The sequence below is a fragment of the Carcharodon carcharias genome, chromosome 1, assembly GCF_017639515.1.
Source record: "Carcharodon carcharias isolate sCarCar2 chromosome 1, sCarCar2.pri, whole genome shotgun sequence".
Taxonomy (NCBI): domain Eukaryota; kingdom Metazoa; phylum Chordata; class Chondrichthyes; order Lamniformes; family Lamnidae; genus Carcharodon; species Carcharodon carcharias.
In genome coordinates, this window is record NC_054467.1 from 178,366,099 (window position 1) to 178,387,300 (window position 21,202).

The 21,202-nt window shown below is 43.7% G+C and overlaps 2 protein-coding genes across 4 annotated transcripts in view; one reads left to right on the top strand and one right to left on the bottom strand.

Annotated features, from left to right (window-relative positions):
* Positions 1–18,899, bottom strand: part of ddx4 (DEAD (Asp-Glu-Ala-Asp) box polypeptide 4) — a 172,938-nt gene extending 154,039 nt beyond the window's left edge. Inside the window, exon 1 of the mRNA XM_041193870.1 lies at positions 18,747–18,899. The gene's annotated coding sequence lies outside the window, so the exon portion shown is untranslated. The remainder of the gene's footprint in view (positions 1–18,746) is intronic.
* slc38a9 (solute carrier family 38 member 9) overlaps positions 17,860–21,202 on the top strand; it is an 83,393-nt gene continuing 80,050 nt past the window's right edge. For all 3 annotated transcript variants that reach the window (XM_041194392.1, XM_041194628.1, XM_041194706.1), the window contains exon 1: positions 17,860–17,964. The gene's annotated coding sequence lies outside the window, so the exon portion shown is untranslated. The remainder of the gene's footprint in view (positions 17,965–21,202) is intronic.

Genomic DNA, 21,202 nt, shown 5'->3' on the forward strand with positions numbered 1-21,202 from the left:
CGTGAGTTCAACTTCTCTCAAAAGCCGTTCTCCCAGAGAGTCATTTGTGATCCCACAAGTTATTCTATCTCAGACGAGTGATTCTTCAAGCTCTCCAAATTAACATGATTTAGCATGTTTTGTTAACTCAGTTACACATAGACTAATGCTGGCACTGCCTTGCATGCACATAAAAAATTGGTATCTTTCATATGTGATGTTTTTCTTAGGGCTGCAGTAGGCTTCGACTTTTCTTTCAAGTCATTTCGTTTCTCATCACTTTTAAATGTGAATGTGTTATAGACTTCTAGGACTCCTTCCCCTGCTACGTGAAGAAAGACTGTACCTGAGGGTCTTTTTTATCACTGCCTGTCACTGTGAGGAACCTCCTCCAGTATTCGGTGAGATTGCCCTCCAAATTGAGTGCTTTCAGAACCTCCATTGTTGTGCTTAGTTTACTTCTGACACCACGTCTTGTTTTTTATTTCAATGGTGCATATAGGCCATCAACGTTGTAGCTGAGCTAACTTTATTGATAACACATTTTCCTAACATGAACACATATTTGCAGTAACTGAATTCTATCAAGACAGGTTCCAACGTATATAAAAACAAAAAAACTGCGGATGCTGGAAATCCAAAACAAAAACAAAAACAAAATTACCTGGAAAAACTCAGCAGGTCTGGCAGCATCGGCGGAGAAGAAAAGAGTTGACGTTTCGAGTCCTCATGACCCTTCGACAGAACTTGAGTTCGAGTCCAAGAAAGGGTTGAAATATAAGCTGGTTTAAGGTGTGTGTGTGGGGGACGGAGAGAGAGAGAGAGAGAGAAGTGGAGTGGGGGTGTGGTTGTAGGGACAAACAAGCAGTGATAGAAGCAGATCATCAAACCAACGTATGCTATCTGACATTCAAACCCCAGGTCAGATGACCCCATATCTAATACAGAGGATTGGATCGTATCTAATACAGGAGCCCAGAAACAAATCCAGCTATTATCATGACAGAGGTCTGGGTAGATTAGATAACAAAAGATTTCATGATGCAACAGCCAAAGAGTGGTAATGAGTACAGTAAAGAAACAAAGTTTGTGTCCAAATGGGGCATGAATTGATAAATAAAAGATATCTGAAAGCAACATGAAGGGATGAAGAAAGAAACATGATAAAGACTAACCCAGCAAAACAAAAAAAGGGAAAAAACATAGAACAAGACACAGGCAGGGGTTATGATCTAAAGTTGTTGAACTCAATGTTAAGTCCAGAAGGCTGTAGAGTGCCAAGTCAAATGTTCTTCGAGCTTGTGTTGACCTTCACTGGAACACCAAAGCAGGCCACATATAGAAAGGTCAGCATAGGAACAAGGTGGAGAATTAAAATGACAAGCAACTGGAAGCTTGGAATCGTGCTTGTGGACTGAACAGAGGTGTTCTGCAAAACAACCACCCAGTTCGCATTTGGTCTCCCCCAATGTGGAGGAGACCACATCATGAGCAGTAAATTTTTTTTTAATATCCGTTCACAGGACGTAGGCATCACTGGCTAGGTCAGCATTTTATTGCCCATCCCTAATTGCCCTTGAGAAGGTGGTGGTGAGCTGCCTTCTTGAACCACTGCAGCCCATGTGGTGTAGGTACACCCATAGTTAGGAAGGGAGTTCCAGAATTTTGACCCAGTGACAATGAAGGAATGGCGATATAGTTCCAGGTCAGGATGGTGTGTGGCTTGGAGGGGAATCGCAGGTGGTGTTGAAGACAAAAATGGATTAGCTCCTTGTTTGAGCTTCTGCTGGAGTTACAAATTTTGATGGGAGCAGGCAATCACATAGCTCAATTGAGAAGTAACGTATAATAAAGATATATATCCCACACCTACAATGGGGGAAGAGATAAATGCCTGATGACCTCAAAACTCAGATAATGGAATGAGATCAGCTCCAATGTGGTGTAAATACAAGAATCAGAAGTGTTAAAGACTGGCATTCTCGAGACCAATTACCAGCAGCTTTCACAGAAACCCTTCCTTTTTTAAAAAAAGGGGGATATCAAGGATGAAATCATAAGTTGCCAATCAGAACCAAAGGTTTGGAGTATTGCCAAATTTGGGAAAGCAGTTAGCCAGGCCAGCAGCTGAAATGGTATATTTCGGAACAGAAATCGTAGGACCCCACTGTTTCTGTAGGCAGTCAAGGAAGTTGGTAGGGTCTGGTCAACTCCACCAAGTGACCTACAAGGCCTTCAGAAAACCAACTGAGGAGTGATTGTAAATATTAAGCTAGGATAGAAAGATTAAGTATTAAGTTAGGAACTGGGGGGTTGGGGTTAGCCTCTAACGTGACAGGGCTCCTGGTAACAAAACTGTAATTGTAACTATATTTCATAATTGCTGAGTGCAGCCCTTCTATGAGGGCTGTGGGTAATTCAATAAAGCAAATGTGAATTATCGGAAGAAACTTGTCTCTCTGGTCATTCTGTTCAAGCCATACATCTGTGAATCTGGTGTTACAAACATGAATGTGGTGAGGGTCTCTATGGAAGAAAGTGTTCTCATGCATCTGTTGCCCTTAACCTTTGAGGTGGTAGAGTTTGCAGGTTCAGAAGGTGCAATTGCAGGAGACTTGGTGAGTTCCTGCGGTGCATTTTGTAGAATCTACAATTCTAGGTGGTACATACTGCTGTCGCTGTGCATCGGTGGTAGAGGGAGTGGATGTTGGAGTTGGTGGATGGGGTGCAGATCAAGTGGACTGCTTTATAAATAAAAGGTGTGGCTATGGGTATCCGCATGAGCCCCAGTTATGCCTGTTTCTTTATGGGGTATGTGGAACATTCCTTATTCCAGTCTTACTCAGGCCCCGTCCCACAACTCTTTTTTCGGTACATCGATGACTGTTTCAGTGCTGCTTCATGCTCTTGGCTGGACCTGGAAAAATTTATCAATTTTGCTTCCAATTTCCACCCCTCCATCACCTTCACATGGTCCATCTCCGACATTTCACTTTCCTTCCTTGACCTCTCTGTCTCAATTTCTGGTGATAGACTGTCCACCAATATTCATTACAAGCCCACCGATTCCCACAGCTACCACAACTACAGCTCCTCACACCCTACTTCCTGTAAGGATCCCATCCCATTCTTTCATTTCCTTTGCCTCTGTCGCATCTGTTCCAATTAAGCCACTTTCCAAAACAGCACTTCTGACATGACTTCCTTCTTCCTTAACCAAGGTTTTCCACCCACTGTGGTTGACAGGGCCCTCAACTGTCTGACCCATTTCCTATGCCTCTGCCCTCACACCTTCCTCTCCCTCCCAGAATCATGATAGGTCCCCCTTGGCCTCACTTTTCACCCTAGCAGCCTCCGCATTCAAAGGATCACCCTCCACCATTTCTGCCAACTGCAGCATGATGCCACCACCAAACACATCTTCCCTTCACTCCCCTTGTTGGTATTCCATAGGGACCGTTCCCTCTGGGACACCCTGGTCCACTCCTACATCTCAATCCCCTCCCATGGCACCTTCCCATGCAAACGCAGAAGATGCAACACCTACCCTTTCACTTCCTCTCTCGCTTCACTTGCACCTCCTTCAATTTAGTCTACTGCATTCGCTGCTCCCAATGCGGTCTCCTCTACATTGGAGAGACCAAACACAGACTGGGTGACCACTTTGCAGAACACCTTCAGTCTGTCCGCAACCATGACCCAGACCTTACTGTCACTTACCATTTCAACACACCACCCTGCTCTCATGCCCACATGTCCATCCTTGGCCTGCTGCAACGTTCCAGTGTAAGCTCGACGCAAACTGGAGGAACAGCACCTCATCTTCCGATTAGGCACTTTACAGTCTTCCAGACTTAACATTGAGTTCCACAACTTCAGACCATGAACTCACTCCTCTATCCTCACCCCTTTTTTAATCCCATTTTTTCTATATTCATTTTCATTTTTTCATTTTTATTTTTTATCCATTTATTTTTATTTATTTTCATTTTTATTCATTGTTTTATCCCCACGTTTTATCTTATTTTCAATCTTTTTTCCCACCACTATCCCCCTCTCCCCCCCCACCAACCCCACCCCCACAAGTGCCATCTGTCACTTGTTCATGTTGTTCTTTCTAGAGTGCTTATCCTTGTCCTGCTATTATCACATTCTGCTTTCTGACATTAATGGTACCATCAGCACATCATTTAGCCAGAACCACCACCATTAACACCCCTTTGTCCTTTGGTTCATGAAATCTTTGTCAATTTCTCCTTTGCCCCCACCTAAATCTGGCCTTCTATCCAGCTTCACCTGCTCCACCCCCCTTAAAGAGTAAATTTAATCTAATTTTTACCTCTCTTTAGCTCTGAAGAAGAGTCATATGGACTCGAAATATTAACCCTGTTTTTTTTCTCCACAGGTGCTGTTAGACCTGCTGAGTTTTTCCAGAATGTTCTGTTTTTGTTTCAGATTTCCAGCATCCACAGTATTTTGCTTTTGTCCTGGATGGTGCTGAGCTTCTTGAGTGTTGATGGAGGTGCACTCATTCAGGCAATTGGAGAGTACTCCATCACACTCCTGACTTGTGGACATGTTTGGGAGTCAGGGGGTGAGTTATTACCTGCAGAATTCCCAGCCTCTGACCTGCTCTTGTAGCCACGGTATAAATATGGTTGGCCTAGTTCAGTTTTTGGTCAATGGTAACACCCAGGATATTGATGGTGAGGGATTCAGCATGGCAATGCCATTGAATGTCAAGGGGCGATGGTTAGATTCTCTCTTGCCTGGCACTTGCATGGTGCGAATGTTACATTTCCCTTTCTCAGCCTAAGCTTGAGTGTTGTCCAGGTCTTGCTGCATAGTGGCACAGACTGCTTCTGTCTCTGAGGAGCCATGAATGTTGCTGAACATCGTGCAATCATCAGCGAACATCCACACTTCTGACCTTATGATGCAAGGATGGTCATTGATGAAGTTGCTGAAGATGGTTGGGCTGGTGTCCTGGAACTGGGATTATTGATCTCCAGGAGCCACAACCAGCTTCCTTTGCTTTAGATATGACTCCAACCAGTGGAGAGGTTTCCCCTGATTCCCATTGACTCCAGTTTTGTTAGGGCTCCTTGATGCCACACTCGGTCAAATATGGCCTTGATGTCAAGGACAGTCACTCATCTCACCCCCTGAGTTCAGCTGTTTTATCCAAATTTGGACTAAGGCTGCAGGGAGGTCAGGAGATGAGTGGCCCTGGCAGAACCCAAACTGGGCATCAATGAGCAGGTTATTGCTAAGCAAGTGCCACTTGATAGCACTGTTGAAGACCCTTTCCATTACTTCACTAATGATGGAGAGTAGACTGATGGGGCGGTAATTGGCCGGGTTGGATTTGTCCAGAACATACTTGGGCAATTTTCCACATAGCCAGGTAGATGATTGTGTTGTAGCTGTACTGGAACAGCTTGGCTAGGGGCGTGGCAAGTTCTGTTCATCGGAACAAATATGACCAAGTTGGAGAAACTGGGAGAGTGGAATGGAATCCTTAAAGAAAGCAGGGTGTGGGGAAGGGTAGTTGAGATACCTATGGGAGTCCATGGGTTTGTAGAGATTATTAGTTGATAGCCCAGCTCCAGAAATGGAGACAGAAGTTGAGGAAGGGAAGGGAAGAGCCAGAGGTGGACCAGCTGAAGTTGAGAGCTGGGTGGGAATTGGAAACAAAGTCAATGAAATTTTCCAGTTCATGGTGAGAGCAGGGGATGGCACCAATACAATCATCAATGTACCAGAAAAATAAATGAGAGGGGGGCCTGACTGGAATAGTTAATATTCCACATATGCTACAAAAATAGCAGACATAATTGGGACCATGCGAGTACTCATACACATACTTTTTATTTGGAGGATGCGAGTGAAGTGGAGGTGATCTATATTTGATATCTGACTATGTAGCATTTTGTGACTGTTAGGGTTCTGTAGGGGGTAATTGCCAGAGGCTGAACCTGCTTCTATACTTTGAGTTTATTCGGTTCAAATTTGATTGGGGCACTGTAGTCGGTGAGCTTTCACTGTGGTTACATATAAATCTAGCTCTATGATCCTGCAACTGGGAATATTGGAACTTGTATATTAACTGCTGGGAATATCTCCCTCACAGAATGTAACCTAAACAAGTGCCAGTGTAAAAGTCAGGACAGTGGAATACAACAGCATGGTATGTAGCAGAGAATTTTTCTTACAATAACACAAAATATTCAAGCAAAATTGTACAAAATAATTTGGTTTTGGTTCTCTGTTGCTCTTTAGAATTATGTGCACATCGTATTTGCTGGTCTGACAACATTTCTGTGGTTCAGGTTTGTGCATTTTTTTGCTGATTCAAGTCTTTTCTGCTGAATTTATAAATTCTTCAGGATTTTCTTTGCTGTTCTGTGTTTTGAGGTTATGTTTGCTCACACAAATACTGAGTTTTTCTGTGTGTGCATGTGGGAAAGAACATTGATGGAGCATTTGTTAAATGATCGAGCTAGATATTTTTTAACATTCAAGCTGTTTTAAATTGCAAACTTTGTTCAAATGTATGGCTTTGAAATGGAACCTTTTAGTGCAATCCTCCATGGTTTTTGCATCTCTAATGGCAGTAATGGAGGGTCAACTGATTATAATTGATCTGCCGTGACTGGTAATTAGCCATCAGATGTGCTTTGAATCTGACACCATATGGTCTAAAATCACTGATTTGTTGCTGAAGGCAATTTTCTAAGAGAGCAGTGAAAATTTGGCTGCCACCTTTCACATATTCCCTTCCCCTTTGACTAGTTTAGGTTCAAATGCTTTGGCCACTGGATAGAGACTGGCTGTAGCATCAAACCAGCCTAAACAGCATGCATTGGTAGGCTACTTGGTCAAAATATCACAACCAAAGCCTCTCCTTCCATGCTAAAGTCCGTAAATGGATCTTCGTAAATTTATTTTCTTTGCTGCAACCTCTCCCACAGTGTTTATGTATAAAGTCAGCACCCTGTCATGGTCACCTCTAGACTCTTAAAGTTCCATTCATAGGCCTTCATTTTCCTTGTTCACATGCTTCCCCTTACAAAGTGTATTCATAGGTATGAGTCCAGCTTTCATATGTATTGCTATGATCCTGGAGCAGACCACCAAGTTTTTGATACAATCCAGTTAGGAACCAATATTTTTTTATTTAAAGTAGACAAAGCTTGAGATTCAAGACACTTGTTAAGAAAATAAAGCCACAAGATTCCATGGGCTTTGAACAAACAAAAATAAACTTTACTATACAATGTCAGAAAGATAAAACAATTTACAATATCTTCCTTATACTCTGACGTTCAGGGTTAATATGAGGTACATGTGTATTAACAGGCAAACACTGGTCGAACACACCACACTGCACAATAAATGGCAGAAGCCACCAAGACAGATTCCGCAGATTTCTCAACAACCCACTCAAACGGCAGTAAACATGGTGAGTAAACCAATCTCATTGAAACTCTGTCTCTCTCACAAGGGATTCCAGTCTTCAGCTTCGAACATCCTGACTTGGAATTCACTCCAAAAGTCCATTCAGTTCAGACGGCCTCAGCAACCACCTTGGAGTTTCAATCTTGTCTCCTGAGACTCTATTCCTCTGGATTCCTGAGTCTTTACTCCAGCACCAAATCACAAGCACAACTTCAGCTCATTGGCCTTGCTGAGCAGAACACAACTGCTCCAACGGCTCCCAGCACGGATTCACCAGCCTTCTGCTGCCTCATTCGATTGCCAGTGCTTCTCCTGAGCCCTCACCACTTAAAGTCTGTGAACTGCACTCCTTTTTCTGTGTGGAGCCTCTTTCTCTGCTCCTTTTACTTCCTATCAGGGACCTCTTCCTGTCCCATCTCCATGTCCCCTTTCTGGGACTCCCTTTTGGGGCCTCTTCCTGTCCCCTGCCTGGGACTCTCTTCAGATTTATGGCACACCACTCCCAGTCACATGAATGGGGTTTTCACGCCATCTTCTTTTTGCACAGATGCACTGGGCCTATCCTCAGCTCAAAGAGCCACAAAAATGATGGATCATGCATGGGTCGCCCACTCCCAGCCCATGCACGGTAGAAACTGCTGAGGCATACTCAGAGTTGTAGTTTCCGGCCTTTACTCTTGACAAGGTAAATTTGGATCTCATGGCTGTGTGTTGATGTAAATTACAGTCAAAATGGATTCAGCGGGAAGACTCTGCCTGAGTTCCTTGAGGAAGTGAGAGCCCTTAGGAGGTAGTGCCTCTGGACTTCCAGAAGGCTTTTGACAAATTTTTCATGAAAGGTTTTACTTAAGATCAAAGTTAGGAGCATTTAGGGGACAGAGAGAAGGTGGTTATAGAGTACAACAGATATTTGTTTCAGGAACTACATTGGAATGATTTTCAGTGCCATTGTGATGCAAGGCGATACCTGGCATTCATCCCAGTGATTGGCTGATTGAATCAAACAGCATGTTCCTTCAGTTGTTCGTATTAGACAGAGTACTGACTGTACTCAACCAGCCCATGCTTGCAAAAACCAAAACAACATTTCTACTTTTAGATGTGATTCTGAGATTGGACAACACTTGCTGAATAATCCTGAGAGTGCTAAAGGCTACACTCAAAACCAATTTAAGATAATGAGTTGAGCTCATAACGTAGTTTATTTACACTTGCTGGGAGTGACATACATTCATACTCAGGGACACGTTCTCTGTGAACAAAAGGGGTATATTCAAGCCTTGCACCTTTTCACAAAATCACAGAATCTTAATGGCACAGGAGGCCATTCGGCCCATCACATCTGCATCGGCTCTCCAAATGAGCATTATGACCTTGTGCCATTGCCCTGCCTTTTCCATGTACCCTTGCACATGGTTTCTACTCAAATAATCATCTAATATCCTCTTGAATGCCTCGATTGAATCTGCCTCCACTACACTTCCAGGCAGTGCATTGCAGACCTGACATACTTGTTGTGTGAAAAAGTTTTTTCTCACGTCACACTTGCTTCTTTTTGAATTACGTGGGAGCTTTGGGAGCCTATAGTTCCCCAATGCTTTTTCCATGACAGCGCCACAACCAACTAGAGTCAACTTGCCAACTAATCAGCACCCTTTTCTCCAGTCGTATAAATTGTTGTGATTGTTTGAAATTTTGGTATTCTTGTGTTGTCCTGATGAGTGCAAGACAAAAAGCTACAGCAGCATGACTTCCTTTTCAGCACTGTTGAATATATTTGCTCTTAAATGAAGCAACTTAGGATGTTTTATTTTGTGCCTCCCAACTGTCTCGCCATTTCTTAAATGAGTAATCAGTTTTTTTTTAAATATCTCCTCCCTTAAGGTTCAATCCTATCCCTTTGACCAATCCTTTGGTCACCAGTTCTAATACCTCCTTATGTAGCTTGGTATCAACTTTTGGCTGGTAACACTCCTGTGAAGAATCTTAGTTTTACTAAGCTAATGGTGCTATATAAATGCAAGTTCTGGTTATTGTTAAAGATATTGTACAGGTTATAAAAACAAAAAACTGCAGATGCTAGAAATCCAAAACAAAAACAGAATTACCTGGAAAATCAGCAAGTCTGGCAGCATCGGCGGAGAAGAAAAGAGTTGACGTTTTGAGTCCTCATGACCCTTCAACAGAACTGTTCATGACCCTTCAGTTCTGTTGAAGGGTCATGAGGACTCGAAACGTCAACTCTTTTCTTCTCCGCCGATGCTGCCAGACCTGCTGAGTTTTTCCAGGTAATTCTGTTTTTGTTTTGTACAGGTTATTATTGTTGGTTCACACCAGGGTAAGTTTCCACAAATGCCTGGAGCCAGCCACTTTATCCTCCAGCTGACCAATTTTCATTCATGAACTATGGTAAGGACGTATTTAAAGTTCTATAATGCCTTTCATAACCTCAGGGTATCCTAAAACATTTCATAACCAATGAAGTACTCTTCAAATGTAGTCCTTGTTAGGGAAACACATTTTGGCTGATCTATTGCAGCAAGACCCTACAAACAGCAATGAGGTTAAAAACCAAATGATCTGTTTTATATATATATATTGCTTGAGGGATAAAAACATAAGGAATAGGAGCAGGAGTAGGCCTTTGGCCTCTCAAGCCTGCTCTGTCATTCAATAAGATCATAGCTGATCTGATTGTGGCCTTAACTCCACTTTCCTGCCTGTCCCCCATAACACTTGGCATTCTTGCCAATCAAAAATCTGCTGAACTCGGCCTTGAATATATTCAATGGCCCAGCTTCTACGGCTTTCTAGCTAGAGAGAAGAAATTCTTCTTTTCTTTCTATCTAAAGTGGGAAACCCCTTATTTTGAAACCGTGCCCCTAGTTCTAGATTTCCCCATAAAAGGAAACATTCTCTCTTGAAAATATCTACTCTGTCAAGCCCCTTAGAACCTTATATGTTACAATTAGATTACCTCTCATTCTTCTAAACTCCAGGTCAAAGCAGTCCACTTGATTGGCACCACATCCACAAAAATTCACTCCCTCCACCACTAACTCACAAAAGCAGCAGTGTGTACCATCTACAAGATGCACTGCAGGAATTCACCAAGGCTCCTTTGACAGCACCTTTCAAACCCACAACTACTACCTCCTAGAAGGACAAGGGCAGCAGATAGATGGGAACACCACCAGCTGGAAGCTCCCTTCCAAGTCACTCACCATCCTGACTTGGAAATATATCACCGTTCCTTCACTGTCACTGGGTCAAATCCTGGAACTCCCTTCATAACAGCACAGTGGGTGTCCCTACACCACATGGACTGCAGCGGTTCATGTAGGCAGCTCACTACCACCTACTCAAGGGCAGCTACGGATGGGAAATAAATGCTGGCCCAGCAAGCGAAGCCCACATCCCATGAATGAATAAAAAAAGAAAGGTGCCACATAAAAGGTTATTGCACAAGATAGGAACTCACGGTATTGGGGGTAATATATTAGCATGGATTGAGAGTTGGTCAACACACAGAAGACAAAGAGTCAGGATTAATGTCTTTTTCAGGTTGGAAAGACGTAACTAGTGGAGTGCTGCAAGGATCAATCCTAGAGCCTCAATTATTTACTGTCTATACTAATGACTTGGAGGAGGGGGCAGAGTCTAATGTATCCAAATTTGCTGATGATACAAAAATAGATGCACTGCAGGAATTCACCAAGGCTCCTTTGACAGCACCTTTCAAACCCACAACAACTACCACCTAGAAGGACAAGGGCAACAGATAGATGGGAATACCACCACCTCCATGTTCTCCTCCAAGTTTAATGTAGGAAATGTAGGCAAATGGAATTTTGGTCTTTATTGCTAAGGGGTTGGAGTTTAAAAATAGGGAAGTTTTGTTGCAAGTGTACAGGTGAGGCGCACCTGGAATACTATGTACAGTTTTGGTCCCCGTATTTAAGAAAGGATGTACTGGCATTGGAGGCAGTTCAAAAGAGATTCACTAGGCTGATTCCTGGGATGAAAGGGTTGACTTATCAAGAACAGCTAAATAGGTTCGGCCTTTATTCATTAGAACTTAGATGAATGAGGGGTGATCTTATTGAAATGTACAAGATTCTAAGGGGGCTTGACAAGGTAGATGTTGAGAAGATGTTTCCACTAGTGAGGGAATCTGGAACTAGGGGACATAGTTACAGAATAAGGGGACACTCACTTAAAACTGAGATGCAAAGGAATTTCTTCTCTCAGAGGGTAGTGAATGTCTGGAATTCTCTATCCCAGAAAGTTGTGGAGACTAGGCCACTGAAAGTGTTTAGAGGAGGTAAATAGATTTTTGAAATATTGGGCAGCTGAGGGCTATCAGGAGCTGGCATGATGGAGGAGTTGAGGCCTGGGCCTGATCAGCCATGATCTTATTGAATGGTGGGGCAGGCTTGAGGGTCCGAGTGGCCTACTCCTGCTCCTATTTCTTATGTTCTTATGTTCTAACAGTACCACAATTCTACTCTTTCCACACACCAGACAGTCTCAGATTTTCCAGCATTATATTCCACCTGTCAATTTTTTGGGATGTGGGTATCGTTGGCAAGGCCAGCATTTGTTGCCCATCCCTAATTTCCCTTGAACTGAATGGTTTGCTCGGCCATTTTAGAAGATAGTTAAGAGTCAACCACATTGCTGTTGGTCTGGAGTCACATGTAGGTGAGACCAGGTAAGGATGGCACATTTGTGAACCAGATTGGTTTTTACAACAATCGATGATAGTTTCATGGTCACCATTATTGAGACTAGCTTTCGGTTCCAGGTTTTATTGATTAAATTTAAATTCCACCAGCTGCCGTGGTGGGATTTGATCTCATGCTCTCAGAGGATTACCTTGAGTCTCTGGATTACTAGTCCAGTGACATTACCATTATGTAACCATCTCTGCCCCTGTCCCCCCCACTGCCCTGCCCCCACCAACACCACACCCCACCCCCCAAACGTATTGTAAGCTATCTACATCCCTTTGCAGACTCTATTCTCCTCACAACTTAACTTTCCAACTATCTTTGTATCCTCAGCAAATTTGGCTGCAATAAATTTGGTCCATTCATCCAAGTTATTAATATAGATTGTAAACTTATGAGGCCCCAGCACTGATCCCTGCTATTTTTTTAAAATTTGTTCATGGGATGTGGGATTCACTGGCTAGGCCAGCATTTATTGCCCATCCCTTATTGCCCTTGTTCAGAGGGCATTTAAGAGTCAACCACACTAGTCACAGTTTGCCAACCTGAAATGACACTCTTATCCCAACTCTCTGTTTCCTAACAAATTGCCAATCCTCTATCCATGCTAAAAAATTACTGCAACACCATGAGCTCTTAACTTGTGTGGTAATCTTTTATGTAGCACATTATCAAATGTCTTTTGGAAATCAAAATACACCACATCTACTGGTTTTCCTTTCACTCTGCTTATTACATCCTCAAAGAACATGAATAAATTTGTCAAACACTATTTCCCTTTGGCGCCTTTCCAGAATCTAGCGAATTTTGGAAGATTACAAACAATGCATCCACTTTTTCTGCACTCACTTCTTTTAAGACATCAGGTCCAGGGAATTTGTCAACTTTTTAAGCCCCATTAATATTCTTGCTACATTTTCTCCAGTGATAGTGATTGTTCTAAGTTCCACCCTTTTTGTTTTTGCCTCAAGGGCACAATTCTAAAAGGGGTGCAGGAGTAGAGACCTGGAGGTATATTTGCACAAATTGTTATATGTGTCAGGGAGAGATTGAGAAAGTGGTTAAAAGCTAAAAGAAAGGGTTCGTGTTTTTATAAATAGAAGCATTTTTATTATTTTTCTTTTGTAGGATGCGGATGACGCTAGCAATGCCAGCAGTTATTGACCATCCCTAATTGCCCTTGAAAAGGTGGTGGTGAGCCACCCTCTTGAACCACTCCATGTGGTGTAGGTACACACACACTGCTGTTAGGAAGAGAATTCCAGGATTTTGACCCAGCAACAGTTATATAGTTCCAAGTCAGAATCGTGTGTGGCTTGTAGTGGAACTTGCAAGTGATACTGTTCCCATGCATCTGCTGCCCCTAATTGTCCTTCTAGGTGGCAGCGGTTTGGAAAGTGCTGTCAACGGAGCCTTGGTGAGTTGCTGCAGTTCATCTTGTGCACTGGTGATAGAGGGAGTGAATGTTTAAGGTTGTGGGTGGGGTGCCAATCAAGTGGACTGCTTTGTTTTGGATGGTGTTGAGCTTCTTGAGTGTTGTTCGAATTGCACCCATCCCAGAGTATTCGATCACGCTCCTGACTTGTGCCTTGTAGATGGTGGACAGCCTTCGGGTAGTCAGGAGGTGAGCTACTCACCGCAGAATTTCCAGCCTCTGACCTGCTCTTGTAGTCAGAGTATTTATATGGCTAGTCCAGTTCAGTTTCGGGTCAATGTTAACCTCCAAGATGGTGAAAGTGGAGAATTCAGTGATGGGAATGCCATTGAATGTCAAGGGGAGATGGTTAGATTCACTCTTGTTGGAAATGGTCATTGCCTAGCATTTGTGTGGCGCAAATGTTGCTTGCCACTTATCAGTCCAAGACTGAATGTTGTCTAGGTCTTGCTGCATATGGACATGCGCTGCTTCAGTATTTGAGGAGTAGCAAATAGTACTGAACATTGTACAATCATCAGTGAACATCCCTGCTTCTGACCTTATGATGGAAGGAAGGTCATTGATGAAGCAGCTGAAGATGGACATACTGTGCAAAAGCAAGGAAGTTATGACGAAGCTTTATAAATCTCCGTGTCAGCCTGTACTGGAATATTGGCACCACACTTTAGGAAGGACATGAAGGCATTAGAGTAGAGAAAAAGATTGACAAGAATGGTTCCAGGGACAAAAACAAAAATAAAAATACCTGGAAAAACTCAGCAGGTCTGACAGCATCTGTGGAGAGGAATACAGTTAACGTTTCGAGTCCTCAACAGAGCTAAGGAAAAATAGAAGAGAGGTGAAATATAAACTGGTTTAAGGGGGGGTGGGACAAGTAGAGCTGGATAAAGGGCCAGTGATAAGTGGAGATTGTCAAAAGATGTCATAGACAAAAGGACAAAGAAGTGTTGATGGTGGTGATAACAGCTAAGAAATGTGCTAATAGGTGACATTAAGGGTAGAAAGCAGGACGAGCAACGTACAGATAGCCCTAGTGGGGCTGGGGTGGGGGGAAGGGATCGAAATAGGCTAAAAGGTAGAGATAAAATAATGGATGGAGATACATTTAAAAATAATGGAAATAGGTGGGAAAAGAAACTTCTATATAAGTTATTGGAAAAAAGGGGGATCGGAAAGGGGTTGGGGATGGAGGAGAGAGTTCATGATCTAAAGTTGTTGAACTCAATATTCAGTCCGGAAGGCTGTAAAGTGCCTAGTCAGAAGATGAGGTGCTGTTCCTCCAGTTTGCGCTGAGCTTCACTGGAACATTGCAGCAAGCCAAGGACAGACATATGGGCATGAGAGCAGGGTGGAATGTTGAAATGGCAAGTGACAGGGAGGTCTGGGTCATGCTTGTGGACAGACTGAAGGTGTTCTGCAAAGCGGTCACCCATTTTGCATTTGGTCTCTCCAATGTAGAGGAAACTACATTGGGAACAGTGAATGCAGTAGACTAAATTGAGGGAAGTGCAAGTGAAATGCTGCTTCACTTGAAAGGAGTGTTTGGGCCTTTGGATGATGAGGAGAGGGGAAGTATAGGGGCAGCTATTGCACCTTCTGCGGTTGCATGGCAAGGTGCCATGGGAGGGTGTTGAGGTGTAGGGGGTTTTGGAGGAGTGGACCAGGGTGTCTCGGAAACAACAAACCCTGTGGAATGCCGCCGGAGGTGTGAATGGAAGATGTGTTTGGTGGTGGCATCATGCTGGAGTTGGCGGAAATAGCAGAGGATGATCCTTTGAATGCAGAGGCTGGTGGGGTGATAAGTGAGGACAAGGGGGACCTTATTATGGTTCTGGGAGGAAGAGGAATGTGTGAGGGCGATGGGCATGAGATGGACTGGACACGGTTGAGGGCCCTGTCATCCACCGTGGGTGGAAAACCTTAGTTAAGGAAGAAGGAAGACATGTCAGAGGAACTGCTTTTGAAAGTGGCATCATCAGAACAGATGCAATGGAGGCGAAGGAACTGAGGGAATGAGATGGAGTCCTTACAGGAAGCGGGGTGTGAGGAGCTGTAGTCAAGGGAGCTGTGGGAGTCGGTAGGCTTGTAATGAATATTGGTGGACAGTCTATCACCAGAAATTGAGACAGAGAGGTCAAGGAAGGGAAGGGAAGTGTCAGAGATGGACCATGTGAAAATGATGGAGGGGTGGAAATTGGAAGCAAAATTAACAAATTTTTCCAGGTCCAGACGAGAGTATGAAGCTGCACCGAAGTAGTTATCGATGTACCGGAAAAAGAGTTGTGGGAAGAGGCCATAGTAGGACTGGAATAAGGAATGTTCCACATACCCCATAAAGAGGCAAGCATAACTGGGGCCCATGCCCCACCTTTTATTTGGAGGAAGTTGGAGGAGTTTAAGGAGAAATTGTTCAGTGAGAGAACAAGCTCAGCCGGATGGAGGAGAGTAGTGGTGGATGGGGATTTTTTGGGCCTCTGTTCGAGGAAGAAGTGGAGAGCCCTCAGACCATCCCGGTGGGGGATGGAGGTGTAGAGGGATTGGATGTCCATGGTGAAGAGGAGGCAGTTGGAGTCGGGGAACTGGAAATTGTTGATGTGACGTAAGGTGTCAGAGGAATCACGGATGTAGGTGGGAAGGGACTGGACAAGGGGAGAGAGAATGGAGTCAAGATAGCAAGAAATGCGTTCCCTGGGGCAGGAACAGGCTGACACGATCGATCTGCTGGGACAGACCTGTTTGTGGATTTTGGGTAAGAGGTAGAAGCTCTGAGGTTGGAATACTATGAGGTTGGAAGCTGTGGAAGGAAGATCTTCAGAGGAGATGAGGTCAGTGACAGTCCTGGAAACAATGGCTTGATGTTCAGTGGTGGGGTCATGGTCCATGGGGTGGTAGGAGGAAGTGTCTGTGAGTTGATGCTCAGCCTCTGCGAGGTAGAGGTCAGTGCCCCAATTAACAACAGCACCACCCTTGTCAGCAGGTTTGATGACAATGTCAGGGTTGGACCTGAGAAAACGGAGCGCAGCAAGTTCAGAGAGAGACAGGTTAGAGAGGGTGAGAGGAACAGAGAAATTAAGATGACTGATGTCAAGCCGGCAGATCTCAATGAAAAGATCAACAGAAGGTAAGAATCCAGAGAGAGTGGTCCAGGTGGAGGGAGAATATTGGATGCGGGTAAAAGGATCTGTTGAACAGGGAGAGGACTCCTGCTCAAAGAAGTGAGCATGGAGACGAAGGCAGCGGAAGAAGAGTTCAGCATTGTACCGAGCCCGAAATTCATTGAGATTAAGGTGTAAGGGTATGAAACTGAGTCCTTTGCTGAGCACTGAACGTTCAGCATCAGAGAGGGGAAGGTCGGGGTTATGCTGAATACACGGCCGGGGCTGGGATTGGAAAACGGGTTGGGGACAGAGGGACGGGCAGGGGTGGAGGGTCCTGGTTGGGCGTTGGTGTCGATGAGTTGTTGAAGTTGATGGTTCCAGGTACTTTAGTTACATGGATAGATTGGTGAAATTGGGCTATTCTTTTTATAGAAGAGAAAATTGATAGAGGATTTGATAAAGGTGTTGAAAATGATGAGTAGTCTGGACAGAGGAGATGGGGAGCAAGTGTTCACCATTGGCAGAAAGGTTGATAAGCCAAAAGAACCAATGGGGATGACAAGGAGTTTTTTTACGCAGTGAGCTGTTAGGATATGCAATGCACTGCCACAGTGTTTGGTGGAGGCAGATTCAATCAGTTTTCAAAATATGTAATTGGATAATTATCTGAAGAGAAAAATAATGCAACACTATGAGAAAAGGCAGAGTGGAACGAGCTGAGTTGCTCTTCCAGAGAGCAAGCGTGGGCAAAATTCAGGACCCTCAAGGTCACGTGCGAGACAGAGACCGGTTCCTTTCCGGTCCCTGCCGAGGCTTCACGTGATGTCTGTCTGGCCTGAGCTCTGTGAACCATAGAATGGTTACAACATAAGAGGTAACCATTCTATGATTGACGCTGAGCTCAGTCCAGACAGACACCACGTGATGCCTCGGCAGGGCCCGTAAAGGAACCGGTCTCCGTCCCGCACGTGACCTTGAGGATCCTGCCGGGAGCCGGCTTCACTGGAAACTTTTACAGGGAAGGCAGCAAAATGCTAACAGGCGGAAAAACGGCTTTTTTAAAATTTTTGTTAAACCAGACTGCGACACTTTTAAGCGACAATTTGTTGGCAGCTGTCTAGGCAGAAAAGCCTTCTGGGAATAGTAGTTCTACTGACGTCGGCAGGGGCATTGAGCTGCGCCTGCGTAGACGGAGCGGGTGGTCGGGCTGGACCCGCGCTTGCCGGGGTTGGAACCTTGGGGAACCTGGAACCAGGTGAGAGGCTGGGCACCAGCTGCTTTCAGCCCGGGTGGGGGGTGCATAGCTACTGCTTAAGTCTTAATCATATAGAGAAATAGCAATTCTGCAAATCCCATTGAAACCAAGGGTGAGGTAGGGGAGGGAGTAGGTCAGCCTCTGGAGCAGACAGAAACATTTCTTGCTTCAGTAATACAGAAACTTTTGCTTTCTCAAGTAGCGATTTTCATTTGGCAATATGATGAGCAAGTTCACCTTCCTCATCCTAGCGCATTTGGGTTCTGTGTCACTAAGTTAGCCGGAGTAAAATCAGACGGATACCCACCCGAATCACGTTCCAGCGACCACTTTAGTTATAGGGCCAGACAGGGTTAAATTTGTTTTTGATCAGTTTTCCTTTCTCCCTCAGAGATAAAAACAAAACTGCGGATGCTGGAAATCCAAAACAAAAATAAAAATACCTGGAAAAACTCAGCAGGTCTGGCAGCATCGGCAGAGAAAAAAAAAGGGTAATGAGGACTCGAAGCGTCGACTTTTCTCCGCCGATGCTGCCAGACCTGCTGAGATTTTCCAGGTATTTTTATTTTTCCTTTCTCCCTCCCCTATTCCCGGTGACTTTTGAAGAAGCTCATTGCCACTAGGTAACACTCCTCACTACTTGGGATTATAATAGGCAAAGTAAACCAGACCTTAAATTTAAAGCTTATTGGAATTGAAATTTATGCGGATACAGCAGAAAAAACGTTAACCACACCCCCGCCGGCCCCCAAGCTTAGAGGTCAAGATAGGCTTTCCCGTACCTGTTTAGAAGTTGTGCTGTTTATATCGTTGTACAATTGGTTCGGTCTTGTGCGTTCAGTAGTCGCAAAGTGCACATTTACACAATCTTTCTTTGGTTTCTTGACTTTGAAATTAATTCCACGGTTGGCTTCTGATCTAGAGTGTGTACAAAAGTATGATCGTTGGTTTAAGGATGACTTTTAGATTTGTGCGCGCCCGGCTGAACTTTTAAGGAAGAAACCTTTGAATACGGAACTGTTAGCACAACTAAATATAACTTGCTGGGCGTTGCTTTTCTTAGTCTGACATCCTAATGTGTGTCCATTTGATGTCCTGCTATACACACCAACTTGAGTTACACTGTTTCTGCTTTGTAGTGGTTCCAAAGTAGCACAAGCCAGTAATCGTAACTATAATTTGGAACTAATAGACAGAGTTGGGATAAGGGGGGCATTAGGATGACAACCTGTAACAATTATTTACAATATCTATTAATGAGTTGGGTGAGGGAACTGAATGTATTATCGCCAAGTTTGCGGATGATACAAAAAAAAAGGTGGGAAGTGGTGAGGATGACAGTCTACAGAGGGATATAAACAGGTTAAGTGAGTGGGCAAAAGCTTGGCAGATGGAATATAATGTGGGAAAATGTGAGGTTATGCACTTTGGCAGGAAGAATAGAGGAGCTGAATATTACTTAAATGGAGGAAGACTGAAGAAAGCTACAGCAAAGAGGGATTTGGGGTTCCTCATGCATGAATCCTAAAATACTAACATACAAGTTCAGCAGGTAATGAGAAAGGCAAATGGAAAGTTGGCCTTTATTTCAAAGGGAATGGAGTATATAAAATGGGGAAGTCTTGCTAAAACTATACAAGGCACTAGTTAGACCACACCTAGAATACTGTGAACAGTTTTGGTCCCCTTATCTAAGAAAAGGTATACTGGCATTGTAGGCAGTCCAGACAAGGTTCACTAGGTTGATCCTGGGTATGGAGGGATCTTCTTGAGGAGAGGTTGAGTAGTTTAGGCCTGTACTCATTGGAGTTTAGAAGAATGAGTGGCAACCTTATTGAAACATATAAGATTCTTAGGGGGCTTGACAGGGTAGATGCTGAGAGGTTGTTTCCCTTTGTGGAAGAGTCTAGGACCAGAGGGCATAATCTCAGAGTAAGGGGTCACCCATTTAAAACAGATAAGGAATTTTTTTTCTCTGGGGGTTGTTAATCTGTGGAACTCTTTACTGCAGAGAGCTGTAGAGACTGGGTCGGTAAGTATATTCAAGGTGGAGATAGATGGTTTTTAATCAGTAAGAGAATCAAGGGTTTTGGGGAAAAGGCAGTTCTGTGGAGTTGAAGATTATCAAATCAGCAATGATTTCATTGAATGGTGGAGCAGACTCGATGGGCTGAATGGTCTACTATGTCTTATGGTCTGTCCTGGAGATTGAAATTGAGAAGTTTTGACATGTTAATTTTGTACTCTTGCAATCGGACTGTTCCGGAAAAGGTAGGTTGTAAATGATAGGATTGTGGCTTGAATTGTTTGAAATTTCATTGAAATCATTAATAGCTAATGGTAAAAATGCAGAAAATCGGAGGGCGAAGGCTTTAAAAAAAATTTTTAAATACTGATTGGATTAGTCCAGATGCCATAGTAGCTAGTTGTGATCACTGAACAAATGAAGTTAGTTCCAGCTTTTAATCCACATCTTTGGTGGTCACTGCTGGCAGTTGGAAGTATAAGGTTGTGTTTAAAAACCCTGGGTTGAGGGAGGGGGAAAAAGAGCAAGGAGTTCTGGACATCTGTTGAAAAGAGCTTGAGTAGCACTAACTTCAAATCACTTCCATTATATACATATACAAACCTTCCAGTGAGAAAGAAAGACTCTAGGAGAAGGATGCCCCATTTGTGGCTAACAGAGGAAATCAAGGATGGTATCAAATTGAAAGAAAAGGCCTAATATGCTGCCAAGATTCATGCTAGGCTAGGAGACTGGGAAAAGTTTCTACAATTGTAAAGGAAGAGAGTAGCTGAAATAAGTGTTGAGCTTTTAGAGGATGAGACTGGAGAATTAATAATGGGAAAACAAGGAAATGGTAGAGAATTTGAACAAGTATTTTGCATTCTTTGTCACAGTGAAAGACACAAAGCATCCCAAGAATGGTATAAAGTCAAGGGACAAAAGGGAGGGAGGAACTAACTGTCAAAAAGTACTAGGAAAACTATTGGTCTAAAGGCTGTCAAGTCCCCTGGACCAGTTTCCTGTATCCCAGGGTCTTAAAGGGAGTAGCTGCAAAGATGGTAGATGCATTGGTTGTTATCTTCCAAAATTTCCTATATTCTGGAAGAGTCCCAGCAGATTGGAAAAACCACACATGTAAAACCCGTATTCAAGAAAGGAGAGAGACAAAAAACAGGAAACTACTGGCCAATTAGCTTAACATCTATCATTGGGAAAATGCTAGAATCCATT